We start from the raw sequence: 15,323 nt of genomic DNA, 5'->3' as shown, positions 1-15,323 counted from the left end.
CTGTCATCTCTGTTTCCTTCCATTCATGTGGTGACTGTTCGAGGTAGACGATTGTGTTTCAGATTCGATGTGAAGAAGAAGTCTTCAATTGGTAGGATCTTTTGGTCTTTTTAACATTATGAATGCATATTAGTATGTTTGAATGTATACGTGGTAATTCTGTCACAATGAATTGGAAAGATCCACTTTCGCTCGTAGGTATTCTTGAATAAAAGTTCCTTCAATTACAACTTTACCATTGATATTTGAGATTTCAATTTGATCCATAGTTTCAATATTTATACTGTTAACCTCGAATTTTCACTAAAATACTATTTTTTTTCGTCTTTAATGTCATTATATGTCAACAAATTTAAAATAATTAATATAATTATAATTAATTATTGTCACACCCCTTTCTCAGATTACCCTCTTAATCTGGAAAGAGATTTGACGGTAGCAGTTACCAGCCTTACTGCTAACACTTACCACCTAAGCCTTCTAACCTAAACACCAACCTGTTAAACATTATTAATCTACGCATACAACATGCCTCCATAAGGTTCTACATAAGTTTATATAATCACATGCAAAAAGTCATGACACAACATCTACAGGTAAAATATTTACAGTTGGGCCCAAACATCACTAACAAAGCCCTAGTCCCTCTCAAAACATGTGTACATAGGCAGACCATCAACCTAAGTTCTTCTTGACAAGCCGGGCCTTTCAGTGGCAAGCAGCAGCAGGATCAACCTTGAGGAATTTGACTGCTACCTGGAAAAGGAAAACATAGAAAATCTGTGAGCTAGTAGCCTAGTGAGTGACTATAGAATCATATTACACCATGCATTACATCACTATAAACATGTAAATATACCAATGGGCATCTCAAGCAACTTCCTCTAAATATAAACATTGATAACTACTCTTAAACATCATTAAACATCATTATTCCCAAGTTGAGAACGAGCATACATTGCTCTAGCTCCCAACGTCTGTTACCGGCCAAGAGATCCATACTTCGGCCTTCCTTTGCTGGTATATGGCCTAGGAGACCCATACTTTGGCCTCTCATTCAGAACTACCTACGTGCACGTGGAGTCTTCTAAGTACCGTCAACACCTTAGGTACTATTATCCATATACCTTATCCGTGTTCTTTAGTACCAGGTTATTTTCTAGCATCAAATTAAGTTTCATTACATGCCATTTACATAAAGACTCATTCCATCATAGCCTTCCTCCAGAACGCAGCTTTAACATAGGAACTTAACTTTTGTAATGAATTCACAACATACCTTGGCATGCGTTAAAACATATACAAGTTGGAGAAGATACGCTATGCTATTCATTAAACATTTGTTGCTTGAGGAAGTATAAATTCATCACCAACATCACTGTAACTTACATGGTCTTTTATGCATAAGTATTGAAAGCATTAAGTTCATTTTAGTCACTCACAGCTTTTCGGGGCTCTTAACGGTTTATATGCCTCTCATAGCTCTTCTTGGCCTGAAAGGACATAATTCCCGGTTAGATTCCTTAGAATTCTCAGCAAAATGCCTTAGAGGGTTCGTTTACTAATGACACTTTTATCAACAAAATCAGCATTACTAGCGAGATGATCATCATGAGCGAGATTTACCATTCCCAGCGAGATTTGACACTTTCTAGCGAGATTCAGTACAAAACCAACAAGATTCCCCTCCTTAGCGAGATCCACCTCTCGCTCTCTATAGTGAGCTGCCTGCTTAATCTTCCTAAGCAGCTGCTTGTTTACGCACAAATTTCCTGTTTTAATGTCAAAAATTCATAACTCAAAATCCATGACTCTTTTTTAGAAACTTTCTTCTAAAAACTTGTTTAGAATTGAGTTTACCTTAAAATATCAGCCGAAAATTTCTTGTAGTTTGGCCTGGAGCTTCCAATCTTTACCCCGAGCCCTGATTAATCCGAGAATCCGCCCCTTTTGCAAATTCTTTACTTTTTGTTCTTCTCCTTCTGAGATCTTTCTCCGACAAAACAACCTCAAAAACTAGATTTTCCCAGCTTTCAAATGGTATCAATCTCACTTAATTTTCTCACGTCATTTGCCAAAACCAAGCTTCTGAAGTTTCGCTTCCATTTATTCTTCCTGCCGCCTCTCGTGTTCAATGGTCAAGCCGCCATCTCATCCTGCACTTAGTGTTTCCGGCCAATTCCAATTAGTGAGCTCCTTCAATTAATTTGTTTTTCCTTCCCTTCCTTTATAACCCCTGTAAGTAACCATGGATTTCCACCTATCAAATAATTAATATAACATTCCTTTGGCCAAACATGCTGATATAGGAAACTTAGAGTTTGGGGTTTACAATCACCTCCCCCTAAAAAGAAATTTCGTCCTTGAAATTTACCTGATATATCATTAGAAAAGTTGAAGATATCTCTTTCTCATTAGCTCTTCATGTTTCTAGGTTTCCTCTTTGGTTCCATGATTACGCCATAGTACCTTCACCAAAGGAATCATCTTATTTTTTAGTACCTGTTCTTTCTTGTCTAAAATCTCGATGGCCTCTTCCTCGTAAGATAAATCTCCTTTGAGTTGTATTGGTTGTGTTGCCAGTATATGCATAGGATCAGGCACATACTTCCTTAACATTGACATATGAAATACGTCGTGAATACGAGTTAGCTCCATAGGTAACTGCAATCTATATACTGCTAAACCAACCCATTCCGCAACTTCATATGGTCCAATGTATCGTGGACTTAACTTCCTTTTCCTCCTAAATCGGAGAATTCCTTTCCATGGGGACAATCGAAGAAATACTCGATCTCCGACTTCAAATTCTAGTTCTTTTCTTCGTTTATCAACATAGCTCTTCTGTCTATCCCGAGCCGCCTTAAGATTATCTCTAATAAGCTTCACATTCTCCGTTGTTTGTTGAACTAATTCTGGACCCAATAACTGTCATTCTCTGACTTCGTTCCAGCATATTGGGGTCCTACAAGGTCAACCATACAACGCTTCATAGGGAGTCATTCCGATACTAGAATGGTAGCTATTGTTATATGCAAATTCGATCAACAACAATTGCGTATCCCAACTTTCTTTGAACTATAACACGCAAGCTCTTAACATATCTTCCAGTGTCAGTATAGTTCTTTCCGACTGTCCATCATTTTGTGGATGAAAAGCCGTACTGAAATGCAGTTTAGTGCCCATAGCCTTTTGTAGACTAGGCCAGAATTTTGAAGTAAATCTCGAGTCTCGGTCTGACACTATCGACACTGAGGCTCCATATTGACTGATTATACTATCCACATAAATCTTAGCTAGACGGTCTAGTGTAAAAGTAACTTTTACTGGTATAAACTTGGCCGTCTTGGTTAGTCTATCGATTATTACCCAAATGCCATCGTATTCTGAGGGCATTCTAGGCAATCCAAATAGAAAGTCCATTGTCACATGCTCCCACTTCCACTTAGGCACTGTGAGTGGGTTTAGTAATCCTGGTGGTCTTTGTCTCTCAGGTTTCATCTGTTGACAGACTAAACATCGATCAACATATTCTGCTATCTCTCTTCATCCCAGGCCACCAGTAAGATCTCTTCAAAGTTCTATACATCTCGGTGCTCCCTGGATGCATAGCATAAGCGGAACTATATGCTTCTTCCAGAATGGCTTGCTTAAGTCGTAGCTTATTAGGCACACACATTATTCCCTCCTTTTCTAGTACATTATCCATTCTCACTTGAAAGTCAACTCTGATTCCCTTACTTATCATTAGTAATCTTCTGAAGATCAGGGTCTTTCAACTAATCCTGCTTAAGGTCTTCTACTAAGGTAGGCCTTACCTGGAATGTAGCTATCAATCCTCCTAACTGTCACACTGATAAGGCGGTTCTAGAATTCCTGAATTCCTGCAATAGCATTCCTCTCATTGAGCCAATAATGGCCCTGGATCCCGAGGATTTTCTACATAGCGCATCCGCTACAACATTAGCCTTACCAGGGTGGTATTCGATGGAACAATCATAATCTTTGATTAGCTCAATCCATTTTCTTTATCTCAGATTTAACTCTTTTTGATCAAAAATATATTTTAAGCTCTTGTGATCTGTGAGTATTCTGCAACGCTCTCTAAATAAATAATGTCTCCACAACTTCAGAGCCAAAACAACTGCTATCAGCTCTAGATCATGCGTAGGATAAATGCTCTAGTGCTTCTTAAGTTGACGAGATGCATATGCAATCACTTTCCTATCCTGCATCAGCACACATCCTAATCCTTGTCGGAATGTGTCACAATAAATCTCAAATTTCTTACCTAAAATAGGCAAGGTAAGCACTGGCGTTGATACTAGCCTCTGTTTCAGGTCGTTCCCAATTAACTATTGCTTCCGTCTTCTGGGAATCTACACTAATACCATCTGTTGAAACAACATGCTCGAGTAATACAACCCGATCTAACCAAAAATCACACTTGCTGAACTTAGCATACAATTGCCTATCGCCTGCAATACTATCCTCAGGTGGGTCATATGATCCTCCCTACTGCCAGAATATACCAATATATCATCAATGAATACTATCACGAATTGGTCCAAGTAGGGATGAAATACCTTGTTCATAAGGTCCATGAATACTGCAGGGGCATTTGTCAGTCCAAATGGCATTACTAGAAATTCATAATGTCCATATCTTGTTCTAAATGCGGTTTAAGGAATGTCAGCTTCCTTCACGTTCAATTGATGATAACCCGATCTTAGGTCTACCTTTGAAAGCACTATGGCTCCTCTTAGCTGATCAAACAAATCATCAATGCGTAGTAACGGATATTTATTCTTAATCGTTACCTTATTCAGCTGCCTATAGTCGATACACAATCTAAGTGTACTGTCTTTCTTCCTTACAAATAACACTAGAGCTCCCCAAGGTGATACACTAGGTCGAATGTATTCCTTGTCAATTAACTCTTGCAGCTGAACCTTTAATTCTTTTAACTTAGTTGGCACCATTCTGTATGGTGCCTGCAATATGGGAGTTTTTCTTGGAATTAAGTCAATAGTGAACTCCAGTTCTCTATCGGGTGGCAATCTCGATAATTCCTCAAGAAATACATCTCGAAACTCATTTACCACGGGGACGTCTTTGGGGTTCAGCTCTTTCCTTTGAGCAATCACTACGTGAGCTAGATAGGCCTTACATCCCTTACTCAACAGCTTTCTAACTTTCACTGCTGATATTAGACTTCCTGCAATTAATCTTTTGCTTCCTACCAGAACTGCGTCCTGGCCACTTGATTTTCTGAGCATTACTTCTTTCTTGTAGCAGTCCACTAAAGCACGATATTTACTTAGGAAATCCATCCCTAGGATAGCATAAAACTCTAACAAATCCAGGGGAAGTAAATCAACATAAAAGTCTTGACCATTGATCGACATTTCACAATGCTTATAACATTCCTCTACTATTATCACATCTCCCATAGGGGTAGAGATATATAGCTCTTCAGGCATAGGCTCAAACAATCTATCAATACTAGATACAAACATGCTGGATATAAATGAATGTGTGGCACCAGGGTCAAATAAAACATGAGCAGATTGTCTACATAATATGACATTACCGGTCACAACATCTGGAGACTCCGCTGCCTCTTAGTGTGCCACAACATACACTCGCCCCTGTTACTGGGGTCGACCTACGACACCCTTCTGCTTGGCATCACTTGACCCTTCGCCTCGATTTCCAGCGCCTTTTGGTTGGTTAACTATTTGGGAGTTTGTCTGCTGTGCTGTTGGGGCTTCTCTGTTCACCCGGGGACAGTCTCTTTTGAAATGCCCTATTTGTCCGCATTGGAAACATACCTCTCTGCCATCATAACATACTCCAAAATGCCTCTTGCCACAACTAGGGCACATCGGTTTCCTGTCTGTGCTGGCTATCGACTCACCAGCTCGTGGCATTTCTGGTCGGTTGACTGCACTGGCCAAGGGTCTCGATTTCCTCTTCTTGGATCCCTGTCAACTCGTACCCCTGAATTGGCTTCCACTAGTCTAAATTGCAACTGGAGGTCAGGATCCCCTATCTCTTGGTCCTACTACAGCCTCACTGCCCCTTTGCAACTGCTCATCATCTGCCAAACTCCGTTCGACTCGTGTCGCCGTTTCTACTAACTGGTTCAAGTCTAGCCAATTAGCCGTAGATGTCACCGGAGTTCTGATCTCTTTCCTCAAACCTTGTTCAAACTTCCTGCATCTATATCTTTCCTCAGCAATAATCGGTAGAGCATACTATGATAACTTTGTAAATTTCTGTTCATATTCTGCCACTGACATCGTTCCCTATGTCAGTATGAGGAACTCATCCTTTTTCGCATATCGGAACGAGCTGGGGTAATACTTGTCTTCAAAGGCCTTTCTCAACTCAGGCCATAACATCGCAGTTGTACTAGCTCGTCTGGTGGATATCACCTTCCACCATTTCTCCGTTCCTTTCTATAGTAGAAAGGTTGTTAATCCTACCTTCCTGTCCTCTGGATAGCTCATAACATTGAAACATTTTTCAACTACATCCAGCCATAACTCGGCTTTAGCTGGGTCTGCTGTACCTTCAAATGTCACAGCCCCTAGGGCTTTAAACCTCTCAATGCCATATTTCTTCTCTGGGTCGGCTCGTATTGAGTCCACATTGGCTGCTAACCTCTACATTATCCTGTCAAAAACTATATCTTCTAGCTGGGAATCTGCCCTTGCCTGGGGAATACTAGACTCTCCTTCAGACGTCACTTTTTGGCCCACTGGATTGTTCACCTTCCTCTTTCCACTCGGTGGGTTCTTTCTAATCTCTGAGCCTCTATTGGTAAGGTCAGTATTGCTGCCTCCTATCTACCTACTCTGTTTGCCACTTTGCCTTGGCATTCCACCTATTACAATGTACACATGTTAGGGACTTACACTTTAGGGACTTAGACTTATGCATAAACTTTCCCTCTTATTCCCAAAACATTATGCTCTGATACCAACTTGTCACACCCCGTTCCCAGATTACCCTCTTAATCTGGAAAGAGATTTGACGGTAGCAGTTACCAGCCTTACTGCTAACACTTACCACCTAAGCCTTCTAACCTAAACACCAACCTGTTAAACATTATTAATCTACGCATACAACATGCCTTCATAAGGTTCTACATAAGTTTATATAATCACATGCAAAAAGTCATGACACAACATCTACAGGTAAAATATTTACAGTTGGGCCCAAACATCACTAACAAAGCCCTAGTCCCTCTCAAAACATGTGTACATAGGCAGACCATCAACCTAAGTTCTTCTTGACAAGCCGGGCCTTTCAGTGGCAAGCAGCAGCAGGATCAACCTTGAGGAATTTGACTGCTACCTGGAAAAGGAAAACATAGAAAATCTGTGAGCTAGTAGCCTAGTGAGTGACTATAGAATCATATTACACCATGCATTACATCACTATAAACATGTAAATATACCAATGGGCATCTCAAGCAACTTCCTCTAAATATAAACATTGATAACTACTCTTAAACATCATTAAACATCATTATTCCCAAGTTGAGAACGAGCATACATTGCTCTAGCTCCCAACGTCTGTTACCGGCCAAGAGATCCATACTTCGGCCTTCCTTTGCTGGTATATGGCCTAGGAAACCCATACTTTGGCCTCTCATTCAGAACTACCTACGTGCACGTGGAGTCTTCTAAGTACCGTCAACACCTTAGGTACTATTATCCATATACCTTATCCGTGTCCTTTAGTACCAGGTTATTTTCTAGCATCAAATTAAGTTTCATTACATGCCATTTACATAAAGACTCATTTCATCATAGCCTTCCTCCAGAACGCAGCTTCAACATAGGAACTTAACTTTTGTAATGAATTCACAACATACCTTGGCATGCGTTAAAACATATACAAGTTGGAGAAGATACGCTATGCTATTCATTAAACATTTGTTGCTTGAGGAAGTATAAATTCATCACCAACATCACTGTAACTTACATGGTCTTTTATGCATAAGTATTGAAAGCATTAAGTTCATTTTAGTCACTCACAGCTTTTCGGGGCTCTTAACGGTTTATATGCCTCTCATAGCTCTTCTTGGCCTGAAAGGACATAATTCCCGGTTAGATTCCTTAGAATTCTCAGCAAAATGCCTTAGAGGGTTCGTTTACTAATGACACTTTTATCAACAAAATCAGCATTACTAGGAGATGATCATCACGAGCGAGATCACCCTCATGAGCGAGATCATCCTTATGAGTGAGATCATCCTCATGAGCGAGATTTACCATTCCCAGTGAGATTTGGCACTTTCTTGCGAGATTAAGTGCAAAACCAGCGAGATTCCTGTCCTTATCGAGATCCACCTCTTGCTCTTGCTCTCTCTCGCTCTCTATAGTGAGCTGTTTGCTTAATCTTCCTAAGCAGCTACTGGTTTATGCACAAATTTCCTATTTTAACTTCAAAAATTCATAACTCAAAATCCAGGACTCTTTTTAAGAAACTTCATTCTACAAACTTGTTTATAATTGAGTCAATTTCTTACCTTAAAATATCAACCGAAAATTCCTTGTAGTTTGGCCTGGAGCTTTCAATCTTCACCCTAGGTCTTGATTAATCCGAGAATCTGCCCATTTTGCAAATTCTTCACTTTTTGTTCTTCTCCTTTTGGGATCTTTCTCCGGAAAAATAACCTCGAAAACTAGATTCTCCCAACTTTCAAATTGCATTGATCTCACTTAATTTGCTCAAGTCAGTTGCCAAACCAAGCTTCTGAATTTCCGCTTCCATTTATTCTTCCTGTTGCCTCCCGTGTTCAATGGTCAAGCCGCCACCTCATCCCGTACTTAGTGTTTCCTGCCAATTCCAATTAGTGAGCTCCTTCAATTAATTTATTTTTCCTTCCCTTCCTTCATAACCCCTGTAAGTAACCATGGATCTCCACTTATCAAATAATTAATATAACATTCCTTTGGCTAAACATGCTTATATAGGAAACTTAGAGTTCAAAGTTTACAATTATGTTTCACTATTTTTCATTATCTTTAAAATTAAATTTAGGAAAAATTATCTCTTGGTTTATAGATTTTGGGTTTAGTTTCTATTTAGTCTATAAATTTCAAAATGTTACATATTTAGTTATTAAGTTTTGAGTTTCGTTTCAATTTAGTCTCTAGGTTTCAAAATGTTACAATTTTACCACTGAGAATTTAGTTTTATTTCAATTTGGTCCTTATGTTTCAAGATTTTACATTTTTAACATTAATTTTTCATCAAGTACTCATTTTCAGTCATTGACATCAATGTCTTTTAATTAATTAAAAATAATTATGAAGCAAAAAATTTGAATTTAACTTTTAAAAGTGATAAATATAACAAAACTTATTAGTTATATTCTTTTAAATTTATTAACATACATTAATAATAAAGACGGAAAATGAGTATTAAATGAAAAATCGAAGTTAAAAATGTAAATCTAGAAGCATAGGTTTTAAATTGAAACAAACTCAAATGTCAAGGGTTAAATTGTAACATTCTGAAACCTAAAGACTAAATTGAAACCAAACTCAAAGTCTAAGAGCTAAATGTGTAATATTTTGAAATCTAAGGGCTAAATATAAACTAGACGCAAAACAAGACCAAAAAGGTATTTTCCCCTTAAATTTAAAAGTTCACTTTATAATTATTTTAAATGAATCAACAGATATTGACATCAATGAATGAAAGTGAGTTTTTAATGGAAAAAACCGACGTTAAAGTTGTAAAATATTGAAATATAGAGATCAAATTAAAACAAAACTCAAATCTCAAGGGCAAAAATTGTAACATTTTAGAAGTTAGGGATTAAATTAAAACCAAACTTAAAATTTAACATCTAAATGCGTAATATTTTGAAACATAAAAACTAAATAAAAACTAGATAAAAAAAAAAAAAAAAGAGATCGAAAAGATTATTATTATTATTATTATTATTATTATTTGACTATACAATTACACGAGTAAAAATAATAAAAAGAAAAGTAATGATGAGTGGGCCCTTTTTGATGTAACCATTGACCAACTTTTGGGCTTCGACCTCATGTCTTTTTTGTCACAATATGACTTGCGTGGGTCCCACTTCAATTATTCCCACTTTATTACTTCATAACCTTCGATATTTTTTTTTTTTTTAAAATATCTTCCAAACTTTATTAACCTCTCATTCATATCATTTTCGATATTCATTTTTTTAAAACTCATTTAAATTAATTTTGTATATATACTATGTGGGGAAAAAAAAATTATCTTTTTGGATCAAATTATTTTCATCTTTTATGTTTCAAAACGTTACATTATTGTCATAATTCATTTATGTTTGATTTTAAATTTCAAAATTTACACTTTTACTTCTTCTTCTTCATTTTTTTTATAAAAAAAAAATCACTTTTAATGCTTAATGTTATTGTCTATTAATCATTATGAGGAAATCTTGATCAAACAGGAGAAGTTGCTTTGACACAATATTTTCAACAATCGAATTTTTGTTAAAAATAATTATAATTATATTTGTTTTTATCATTTTTCATTACAATTGAATTAATTAGAAAATCTAAGGCAAAGATCAAAAGTCATATTAGAAAAAATTGGAAGGTAAAAATGTACAATATTGATATCTAGAAACAAAATAAAAATTAAATTGAAGAATTAAAAATGTAACATTTTGAAATATAGAGATTAAATGAAAATTAACTCAATATCTGAGGATGTATTTTTCCATATTCTTAATATATATATATATATATATTGACTTAATTATCTTTGAAGTTTAATGAATTAATTAGATCAATATTGCACTTTAAAAAATAAAAAAAAAGAAGCTACCTTCTGAAAAAAAATTGAGGAAACAAGATTTTTTTTTTTTTTTTTTTTTTTTTTTTTTTTTTGTTTCTTTATGGAATGCGTCTATTTAAGAAATGCAATCAATTTTATTTAATTTTTTATTTGTACGATTAATGGAAGTTCTTATTATTATTTAAAAAAAATATAGAATGCTGTTAGAGAGACGGAATTCTAAAATTAAAAAAAAAAAAAAAAGAAAGTAAGAATACAATTGAAAGGAAAATTTATTTGATGGAGAGAAGTGGGAAAATCAATAGCCACTTGGTTTCATTTTCACAACACAAAATCATTTTTTTTAAATGTCGATTCAAACTTTAGGCTAATAAATAATAATTATTATAAAACGAAAAAAATTAGTCCCTTTTTTTTGAAAAAAAATAAAAAAAAATATTTAAGAAAAAAAATAAATATTTTTTGATATGACAATTTGTAATTAGACAACCAAGTAAACTATACATAGTTTGGTTGTGGTTTAAAACTTCTCAATAAGTTATTTTTAGGTATAATTTCACAATAGTTTTTCCTCATCTATTTGTAAAAGAAACTTTATATTTATAACTACATATTAGATGAGTCGATATCATTTATCAATAATAGTAGATGGTTCAAACGTATTATTAAGGATATATATGTACGCATGCACGTGCGAATAATTTACCTAATCAATTTTTTACACATCACTTATAAAGCCAATGTAGTTGGATGATCATGTAATATGAATGGCATCACACATCTTTTATTTTTACGCATTAGTTGTCACATCAATTTTTTCATATTTTCTAAATTGTATATAAAAAAAAGCTCTTTAAATGTATTTTTTTTATACGAACGTCAAAGTTCAAAGACAAAAAAAGAAAAATTTCAAGGTCTTCCCTCATAACTGAAACTAACTAGAGAGTTTATATATAAAGTTGTTTTCAAATATAGAAAAATGAACAAAAATATTTATAAATATAACAAAATTTCATTATCTATCTACGATAGACCGTGATAAAATATTATTTGTATCTATCTATATCATGGTAGTCTATCATAGTTTATCATAAATATACCATAATATTTTGATATCATTTACAAATATTTTAGGGTATATATATATATATATATATAAAACCAACAAAAAGTTAGTGAATTAAATAAACGTGTATGATTGAAAAAATAATCCGTATATTGAAATTCCCTCTAAGAAACGTAACATTCTTAAAATGGAATATTGAAAGCTATTAGAGTCTCATAGACCACATTACCTTGTACGATGTAAACCGACCTCTTAAATAGGAGTGCCCCCATTCCTTCAAATATACTAACGTGTAATTTCAAGCAACTTTATTTGAAATTATAGTCTATTTTTCAATATGACGATCCCTTCAATTTGAGTAAAAAAAATATATATAACAACGAATATTGAACTATGCTCATGCTAATAATAATGGAATGGATAAGAAATTGATTATCATCTCAAATCAATATATTCGACTTACCATTTGATAAAAGCTTTTGTTAACGATCATTAATTTGATCGTAAATAGAGAATCAAACTCAATCATATCCATTAACTACATTTTTTAATATATTTATTTATCTGTGAATGTCAGGTCCAACTTACGTGCACATTGACTATTCTCAATCCATCTGTTACTACAATATTTGGGTGTAAGGAATTCATAGACATAAACAACAATCACATATCCTCATAGCCTAACGAAAAAAAAGCAACAATAATAGATTAAAAAAAAAAAAAAAACTTTACTTTTAATACCTTGAACTTTGCTCTTGATTTTAATAATATCTCTAAACTTTCAAAAGTTGCAATATTTTATTCCTTAAACTTTCATAAACGTTCTAAAATACCATTAGTGGACAAATTTCAAACGAAAATTGAGACCAAACATAGTATGACAGTAATCTGGAATAAAACATTTGGACTACCACATAAATTTAAGACATTACCATACCATTTTAAGTCTCGGTCATGTATAACATTCTAAAGTATTTTTTACTTCTAAGTTCAACGGTAGTTTTGAAGCATTTATGAAAGTCAGGAGTATATTTTTTATTATTATTATTTTTAATAATATAGCCTGAAGGAAAAAAAAAAGAAAAAAAGAAAAGAAAAGGTAAAAAGAGTGAGAAAATTGCCTGAAGAATGAAGCAAAAAGCAGTGACAAATCTGACATGGAAATGAAGAAAACCAATCATAAGGGCACTGAAATGAAGTAATGTTATGACCAATTTTGGGGGATGAAGATCCTTTCGTCTTTCAACTATTAGCTGGCACCTACCTGGCAATGTTTTTTTTTTTGGGTCCCTGAAATCCTCTTTTCATTTATTTATTTATTTTTTTTAATTCTTTAAATTACATATGTTCTAGAACAATCTTGTTGCAATCAAACTACAATTTTTTTTTTTAAAAAAATAAAAACTATTTTTAATCTCTAAACTTTGTTAGAAGTAACAATTTAGCCCATGAACTTTGATTTGTAACGATTTAGACCCCATTTGATAATCATTTTGCTTTGATTTTTCGTAGAAGTAACATCTAAATTTCTTTATTTGTTATCTACTTTCACCAATGATTTAAAGAAATATGTAAATCATTGTAAGAAATGTAGATGAAAGATGCTTGATTTTAAGAAACAAAAACGAAAAACCAAATTATTACCCAACGAGGCCTTAGTTTATGGCTTTAGTTTGTACTTTCAATTTTATAACAATTTAGTCCCTATAGTTTAAAATTTGTAACAGTCCATAACATGGAAATTAATGTTAAGATTTAATAAAATTTTTGCATAAATAAACCGATATACTAATTTGAGACTCGATATTTTTATAAAATACAAAGTCTACGTCATAAAATAATAAAATTTGACATCAAATTTCAATTTTTTTTTAACATTAGAGACTAAATTTATTAAACATTTGAAAGTACAAGAACTAAATTGTTACATATTAAAGTTGAAGTACTAAATTATTACAAAATTGAAAATAGAGAAACTAAATCTCTACAAATCAAAATTTAGAATCTAAATTGTTACTTTCATCAAAATTTAGAGACCAAAAGTGCTTTTCAACCAAAAATTATATATTGCATATGTCATCAAGTGTATAACACAATATGTATCTACCAACTCGAGCATAGTCCAACCGATTTAAAATATATTCTCAATCAAGGGAGAAGAGGTTGGAATCCCTAACAATATAAACTAAAAAAAGTGTGTATATAGCATATGTCAAAAGAAAGATTCTTATATGAACTTTCACTTACACTAATTGTGACAGAATTCTACTTATCACATTCATTATTGAACTTATCAACTAGACCCATATGATTTAGGGTCATTATCATTTAAAAAGATAAGGACAAAAAAACCCACTAATCACAATGAAAGCCCTTGAATAAGATGACCAAAGGCAAAGGACATTAAACTTGTGATGAGAAATTACCTAGAGAAAATTGTTTTCACCAAGCTTGATGATTGAGAAAGACAGCACAAGGAGACAGCTAACTATGGTCCAATTTTCACATGTTCATGTACTACCATAGAGGCCCATCAAAATGTAAAAGAAAGCTCCTTCAATCCCCAAAGCTTTGCTATAAAAGCACTCAAATGACTTCACCTTCTTAGCAGACTTCTTCTCTAAGCCTTGTCTTCCATTCATCTATTAATGTCTATTTCCACCCAACTTCTAGGGCTTGGAGGGCTTGAGAAGAAAGGAAAAAAGAGCCTGAAGAGAGAGAGTTTAAAGAGAGAAAGCAATGGCCATTGTGCATACAAGGAAGTGAGTGACAGTGAGAAGCTTGGAGATGGCAAGGGAAGAAGAAGAAGAAGAAGAAGGAGTAGAAGAAGAAAGAAAGGTCAGTTTGGGAATAATGCAAGAGAAGTACTTCACTTGAATTTGTGGTATTTTACTTCAACAATCAGCCATATATTAAGGAAGGCTAAAGCCTTTTACAATGAATGTTGCTGTGATGCCTATGAAGATGAGAGAATGAAGAAGATTGAAGTGATTTCTGTTGATGCTTATTTCTCAATGCCTGTTTTGCCTTATACTACTACTATGCCTAATTATTGTATGTAAAATGTGATATTAAAGGCATAAGAATGAGTGATGGAACTAGTATCATGTGTGTTTCTAATTCTACCAACTTAAATGTATGTGTCTAGGCTTAGAATAATATTTTGGGTCCACTTTGGAACTCTTTTGAAAACCAAACGAAAAAAAAAAAGTCTTTTTCCTTTTGTTTTCAACATTGTTTGTAAAAAGTATGATTGGGTGGCTAGTAAGAAGTAAACATTATTGTGCACTAGAACTTTTTGTTTATAAGCTTGTGATGTTGAGATCTCGTTTGATAATCCTTTGATTTTTTTTTTTAAAGATTAAGTTTATAGATATTACTTACACCTCCAAATTTCTTCCCAAGTATCTATTTTTTGCCAATGATT

The 15,323-nt window shown here is 34.1% G+C and overlaps 1 long non-coding RNA gene across 1 annotated transcript; it reads right to left on the bottom strand.

The window, feature by feature from the left end:
* Positions 1–5,113: 5,113 nt before the first annotated feature.
* Positions 5,114–15,236, bottom strand: LOC150034096 (uncharacterized). Its single transcript, XR_016532114.1, has 3 exons — positions 14,323–15,236; positions 8,546–8,856; positions 5,114–7,365 (listed from the first exon to the last, which is right to left on the bottom strand). It is a non-coding gene; the product is annotated as an uncharacterized LOC150034096 (long non-coding RNA).
* Positions 15,237–15,323: the final 87 nt, after the last annotated feature.

This window comes from Benincasa hispida, chromosome 9 (assembly GCF_027475165.1).
Source record: "Benincasa hispida cultivar pf3 chromosome 9, pf3_genome.v1.1, whole genome shotgun sequence".
Taxonomy (NCBI): Eukaryota; Viridiplantae; Streptophyta; class Magnoliopsida; order Cucurbitales; family Cucurbitaceae; genus Benincasa; species Benincasa hispida.
Note: the sequence above shows the minus strand (reverse complement) of the source record. Positions and strands in the feature narration are given on the sequence as shown.